The sequence below is a fragment of the Athene noctua genome, chromosome 1 (genome assembly GCF_965140245.1).
Source record: "Athene noctua chromosome 1, bAthNoc1.hap1.1, whole genome shotgun sequence".
NCBI classification, from domain to species: domain Eukaryota; kingdom Metazoa; phylum Chordata; class Aves; order Strigiformes; family Strigidae; genus Athene; species Athene noctua.
This window is the reverse complement of record NC_134037.1, coordinates 66,238,045-66,245,900: the sequence shown is the minus strand read 5'-3', so window position 1 is coordinate 66,245,900 and position 7,856 is coordinate 66,238,045.

Below are 7,856 nucleotides of genomic sequence, written 5' to 3'. Positions count from 1 at the left end.
AAATACTTGTAAAAACTTGATTTCAAGGGTTAATAGTCTGATACTGGAGTTAAGCAGAAAAGATAAAATCAACAGAAACTTTATTCATAAACTATGAGATTTTCTCATTTTCTGAACAACTATAATGGAAGCAAATTTCTGTTTAGGTTACTGTTGTTACTACTATAAATGCAAACTCATCCTCTAGCCTCTGAAAAACAAGGCTGTGATTCATATTTCTAATCAATAGTCTCCGTAAACTCTTGTGGTGTTAAACTTCTCCATATGCATACATTCACTATGTTGCTGCTTCTGTGAGCATTAAAATCACATTCCCCTTCCATGGGTTTCAAGGGACTTGCGTGCATCATAGTAACAATTACTGCATGCAGTGGCAGTAGAATACAGACTATTCATTAATCTATTAATTTATTCTTATCCCCTTGTTTGTCCACCGTAAGATGCCTATGACCATTGCCAATATCTTTGCAAATTAGCAGCTGTTTTCAAGAACTAGCATGCCATATTCTGTTCCTAAGAAACATGGTCATGGGTGGTGTGACTGTCCTGAGACACCCAGCTGCAGGCTTCACGAGGGGTTTCACCAAATAAAAGACAGCAAATCGCCTCCTCAAGCTGGGTCCAAAGCATTACTGGAATATTGGAGGCGGAGTCTCGTTGCAGTCAAGGAGTTTAATGGTAAAGAAAATAATAATGAAAGAGAAATCCAATGAGTTCATTAAAACTCTAAGCCAATTAGCAGTCATCCAGTTCCTTTAAATGCCCTGCCCTACACTCCTATTACCTCCAGACACAGCAAATGCAGGCTGGACTTAACACAGTAATCTCAGAAAGTCTACATTGCAGGAGAGGTAGCCATCAGGGTACTTGACTTCATATCACACTTTGCAGGAACCAGTACAAACCACATTGTTACCTATTCTTTTACATTCTGCAGATGATGCTGAGACACCTCAGAGTCTCCCCGCTTCCTTTTTGCTGAAGCAATGCAGGAAACCCTCCTTCTGGTAATCCCGTTCCAGCCATACTCCATCATCGTTTTTAATCTTTCCTTTTTACTGCTGTCCTCATGAATGACCTACCCCCATTTAATCTACACATGTTCATTGGTACTTAATTCCAACTGCATCTGTACATGGGCCAGCCAAATCACCCACCTGGCAGCCAAGGAGCAGTGTAGATTCAGGAAAACAAGTCAGCCTGACTTGTACAGGATAACGAGACGTTTGAAGCTGTCCAGTTCTATCCCTGACTTTGCTGGCAGGCGATGCCCAAGCACACTTTTCTTACCCAAGACTATTGGGAACGTGTGCTCAGGAGGAGCCCAGGCAGCAAAGCATGTTCAAACCATGACAAACCTGGGAGGCTGGACCATGCCAAGGCAGGAGGTTTGATTACATTGTTTAGTGGTGGACTTGGTAGTGTTAGGTTAACAGTTGGACTCAATGATCTTAAGGGTCTTTTCCAACCTAAATGATTCTATGATTCTATGATCAATCAACATTTTGGATTCTGTGACACTCTGTGCTGAGTTCAATTAAACATGGAAATAGTGGCAATAACCACTTGATCCTGGAAGGACCGTATCCACTTAAAACGTGGGGGACTTAAATTCCTTTACTCAGGAAGGAATGTCTGTGCAGGTGCCAAAGGCTCTCAGCAGGACTTGTACGTTGCAGTGGTCAATGTTTTATTGACCATTATCCTGGAGGGTCTGGCCTCACTGTACCTGCAGAGTAGAGATGCATGGCTCAGCCCTAACCCTGAAAGAGGCCAGACTCATGGTGCAGAGGCACTCAGCACCCATGGCAAACTCATCAACCCACCTCCTAGGGCCCTCTCCAGCTGCTGTGAACCTCAGTTTGGGTATTCACCACGCTGCCACTCACTCAGAGGGGATAGATAAGGAAGTCCACCCTCCTGAACTTTTTGCTGTGGTATGGCAGCCCTCAACATTGCAGTGCCAAAGGCCTCTACCGAGTCTCAGGCACCCTCAAACTTTTATCACAAGCCAGCAAACCATACTGACTCAGATAAGGTGCTGTGCAGCAGCCAGCTATGGCACCTCCTCTATCAAACAGCATCCAGCTACCCTCGAATGCAAACAACCTCATTTCAGGTGTGTGATGCAGCTCAAAGCAGCTGATGGGAAGTACCATGTCATATCAGCCATGTGTGCTCCTGTTCCACTTAGAAGCACTTTTTTCCTATCGTTAGGACAAAAACCTGCCTTCAGGCATCTCTCCTTCCTTAACAAAACTCTGCTACAGTGACACCGCTCCCTCTTACATACGTGCCATCTCTTTCAGAAGTTCAATACAAGAGAAGCTATTCATTATTTATATGGAACTAAGCCTTTTCCATTCATTTGAATGACTGTTTCAACCGTCTCTTATGATTTATTAAGCATTTGCAATGTTTTTCTTTTTCTTTGTTATATTATAACACATTAGTATCACTTTGAAATGGATAGTTTCCACTCAGTTCCCAAGGGGATGTAACAGCAATACAACATCTGTGTTGACTGTGTTATGGCAAAATGTTTAAGTGTGGTTTCTTTATTCATGGTTTCTGGATTACTCCTGTATTTTTGCACACATAATTTCTAGATGGCAGTACTGCCTGGGCTAACCAAGCCAAGTTAGGCCACAGTCTGAAAGGTGATCCCCACAGCAAGCAATTAAGTGCAATTCTGGATGTGCCATGCCTACCTGCGTCACGGGCGTTCAGTCTACATGTCTGCAGTGAACACTGCGTGTGTGGTGGCTCCACTCTTATTGCACATGTGATGAAGAGCCCTGACAATGTAAATTATCCAGATTCTGGTTTCTCCAGTTCTTCAGACATGACTGACTCTGGGCACTTACGTTAATAATTATGCATGGCTTTCTAGCTGCCTGAGCAAGGGCACTAATAACAACAAGATCTTCCAAAGTGAATTAGAGGGCTCCATTTTAGGAAGACACCTAAAACAGGTGTCATTGTCAAAACATAAACAATTGAACAGGTGACTGAAAGCAGTTATTTTAAAGCTCAGGCACGTTTAGCCATTCAAATATGGTAGGGCCCCAAACAACCAGCCTTAAAAAGCCTGCAGCTGCTCAAAAATCATTTAAGAACATAGAGTAAGCCCACAAATACAGATGTCTGACCTAAGCCCAGCTGAGATTACATCATTCTTCTACTTCTCAGGCCAGGAATGATACATATAGCAGCCGGGGACATAGCTGAGACACCTATCTGCAGTTTCGAGGCCAGGTGCCATAGTATGAAGGTCAGGTTGTACACTGGGGACCCAGTCAGGAATAAGTTTCCCTCCTGTTTCAGGTGTTTCCTAGACTGATTTCTGTTCTACAGGACTATATCCCAAGGTCTCAAATGCTTCTGATAAACAAGTTATAAAATCTAGTTTGCAGGAAGGCACATTTTTTAGCGTACCATGATCCTGGTTTTCTGAAGGTTCATTAGAGACCTCCTGGGAGTCATGCTAGATCCTTTTTACTTTGCACAGCAGGATTTTCCTTGCTATGTCTCACCATATTGCTTAATTATCCAATAAATTAATAAAGAGAAGGGGATGAAAGAAATAAAATGGCTCAATCAGCTCAGTGAGACCTAGGCATACAAATGACTTAGTGAATCCTTATTTTCCTCTACTAACCCCTTCCCAAGAGACAGCAGAGTGATATGCAATTCACAGTCAATCCACTCGGGCTGCTTTTGATCCCGCTTAATCCTTGGGTCAACCTTCTGATATTTTGGGGGTTGTTTTCTAAGGACAAGATAAATTAAGTCTTTTCAGGAAGGATGTCAGTTGTTTCCTTCTTGAGGAGGCATTAACTGATATCCACCAGCAGAGGATCTTAACTCAGAGGCACACTTCATATGGTACAGTGTTGGGCTTGAACATTTCTCAGAGTTCTTTGTGCTTCAGTGAGTGCCCTGGGTCAAAGTCAGTTGGGGGAGTGCAGTTATGATTATTACTTCTCTGTCTAGGTTAGATTATTTTGCCTCAGTGAACTCACCTTGGATTTGGTTTTACAAAATGGAAGATGTTACCTTGGCTGCGGTCAGTGCTCGAGCCTGCTGTATGGACTATGCAAATCAGGATTTGTAAATACACTGTTCAGAATAGCTCTGCAGATGTGACTTTGAAGGGTGGAAGAATGATTTTCACTTCCCTTATTGCAATGGTTTAACTTTACGAGGTTTGGTAGTATCAGTAGAGGAGTCAAATCAAGACCACATGCTATATCCTCCTACATACACCTGATGTAACACGATGGTGAATCATAAACAGTCGTCTGAGTTGAATTAGAGACAGGAAACAACTCTAGTAAAAGTATTAAAAAGTGTGATCACTGGAAGGCTTACCATGGTTAGCCCTTACAGTAAGCAGTTTATTTTTATAGGGATTACAGACAGCATGGTAGGTTCAGTAGTTGGAGGCATTTTGCCAGGAGACCTTTTACTTTGGGATTTCCTTGTTGATAAAATCCAGAACAGAGTGTATGTATATCTATCTCTGCACTGACCTGAAACAGTCAAGAGAGTCTCCTGAGGAAGTCTTGCTTCGGTTCAGCCATAACATGGGGGAGATGGGGATCAGCTGCAGGTGAGACCATCTCATCTGACACAGACAGCACTGCCGCTCTGGCTGCTGCGGAAGGCGACGGGGGTGGACAAGGAGGTCTATCTCCATTTCCACCCTTTTCACTGAAGAGAGCCTACATGCAAAGCATCCACACACATGCTGGATCTTGGTCAAGTCTGCATTTATTAGTAACAGCTTGTAAGAGGGAAGAGGCAAATCATTTGCAAAAGATCCACAGTTTAAAGATCTCCAAGGTATAGAATATATACTAATCTAATTCTCCTGAGCTTGTGCTTTAGGAAGTGCTCTGTAAAGGTGTATTTCTAATTACAGCTCTGTATAAGAATGATTGTTGACTGATGCTGATTTGTTTGACTTGTGAGTTAAAATTACTTGGTTTGTTCACTCAGTCTACAAAGAGAAAAGGAAGATGCAGCAAGCAATTTTTAAGGTGTTTCAGTTCACTGTGAGCAATAGCAGGACTTTCTGAGATGTTTATTTTTCTAAAGTTCTGGAGAAGAACACTGTTTAAAAGAGATCTGTTGATCTCATACCTAAGTTCTTAGTGAAATACAAACATCTGATCCTTTTCTTTCAGCTTGTGACTGAAAATAATGGTGCTGTTTTGCATAACTTAGAAATAATGAACTTTTATATAAACTTTTATAGTAAATGATAAAAATATCTTATGAAACAAGATGATGAAGAATGTCTTTCACAAGAGGTACTTTATGGAGGAAGATGAATAACCGTTGTTACACTGAAACTAGTAGCATGGGGAATAACCTATAAACTGTGTCTGAAAGAGCATGAGTCACCACTCAGAACTCTCTTCAGTAACACTCAGAACAATTTTATTTTGCCCTCCTCAGCTTTCTCTTTGAAAGCTCTGACAGATTCATGTATCAAGGAAGGAAAAAATGTTATCTATTGTATTTATGTATTTATTTATTTATTTATTTATTGTTGTCTAAGTATATAATTCTTTTATTTCCAAAATGTGACTGAATTTCATAATCAGAAATAATCACAAATGAATGAGTTCTGTTTGTATTTTCCTTCGGATACTTTCTTGTTACAATTTTTTAATTAACAGCATGGAGGGTAGCAAATCTAGCAGTTGGGCGGTCTTCCCATTGATGTGGACAGGATGTCCTCATTTAAACAATGGGTATCTTGTATGGACCTGAACGGCAATACCATTGCCTCTGGCAAAACCTATTATAGTAGCCTGCACCTGAATTTTAACCTGGCTGGCTGAATAAAGATTCAACAGCACAGAACTGACAAGTATGCAAAGGAGGTTGCAAACATGAAAAGCATAAAACTGTACATTATCTAAAGAAAAGCATCCCAATCTAAACCTAAATCAATCAGTTAAACCAAAAAACTACTCATGATTGCAACGTGGCTAGTATTCAAGATACACAAGGCACACAGGTCTGTTCCTGTAGTGAGCACAAAACCCAAACAGCACCTTTTTCAGTTCTACATCTGGATTTCAAAACACAATTCTGATAGCATCTTTTAATATTTTCAAGCACTTTTTATTTAAGTTCCACTGAAAAATACTAAGCTGCTCCTGTCTTACTGAATTAATGCAAAGGCAAAAATTTCTGGAAATAGTTTCTGCATAACAATGTAAGTTTGTCTTTTCCATGTACAACTTAAAAATTGGCCCCTTTGTGTGTTTAATTACAACCATTTCAATATTTGCATAGAAAGATCAGTTTTGCAAAGCTGTATTGGATCACAGCCACATATCTGAACTTCCCAGTTCCCTCCTAATGTTCACGTTGTTGTTTATGAATACATTCGGCAATGTCTGATGCTATCTGCATTGAAACGAGGCTTTTATTTACACTCCTGAGTTAAAACTATTTACAAGGTAAGGCGTAGGCTGTCATTTTCTGAGGCAATCACTATGTTTATTGGTGGGAGTAAAAGTACCAGAAAAGTTTTTGTCGTCACTGATAGCAGGCACAGATTCAGGGGGGATGCATCAGCACCCTGATGTTCTAAATTAAAATCAAATTCTGTTTTGCCCAAACAGTTTTTTTAATTGCTTGTGGACGATAAACATGATCTGTAGTAGTACCTATGGAGTCCACCTACCTCACTTTTCACCCATTAACACACCCAATAATAGTCACCACCCAAGTGTAATCAATATATCACCATCATCTGACATAAACACAAGGCTAGACACTGCATGCCTCGCTCAGGCAAATTTCCAGTGGAAATCAACAGCAACTTAGACTGAAAAAGGAGTATAGGATTACGGACAGTGTTGAACCCAAAAGCTGTGTGTGTTCATGTATACATGCATACACGTGCACTGTTCCATAAAATAAACATATTTCTTAGAAACATGAGCAGTACTCAGAATGAGAGGGAGATTGCTGAAAAGCAGAACTATGACTTGATTTCAACTGCATCTCTTGCAATCAGCAAAAGGGGAAAAAAAAAAAAAAAAAAAAAAAAAAAGGACCCTTGCAGTCCCAGGCTGATGCGTTCGAGCTGGTTAACACTCTCAACCCTTCCATGCTCAGCGTCTCCTCTCTCCTGCTGGACTTCTGGGGCTGAGGAGGTCAGGTGAAGAAGCAAAGAAGCACCCCAAGCCTGTCAGCAAATTCCTTGGAGAAGCAAGCTGCTCATTAACACCTGTCTTACAGCATTTTATCAGGAAAGGTTATCACTTTCCCAGGCTTATTTGACAAAAGCAAGAGCTAATCCCATCACCATCTGATAGCCCAAACAGCTAAAAAGGAGTATAAATCAACATATCTAGGATTGTAATTTTTTTTTCAGAATTAACAGGTACATAATCCTGAACAGTCTTCTGACTTCTTCCATTGTATAAATAACTTCAGTTCTTGAACTATTCTTTTATAATAAAGAAAAAATTATCAATCAATTCAGTATTTATAATAAAGAAAAAATTATCAATCAATTCAGTATTTTAGTCACTTTGGATAGCAGTTGAATTCTGCTCTTAACCACTCTCCACAATTGATCTGGAGTAAATCTACAGAAGTGAAGGGCTGATGCAAATTTGCTGTGATGTAAATGAAAGAGACCCTGTCCTGCTAAAATTAGATTCTTCCATCATTGATTTGTTACATATATCTTTTTTATTTTTGGGAAAAAAAAAAAAAAAAAAAGAGAGAGTTGGAGAAGAAAAAGACCAAACTGACATAGAAACAAAGCTCCGCTGTTATGGGTGGTGGAAGACAGACAGAGGTGACAGCAAAGCGTATGG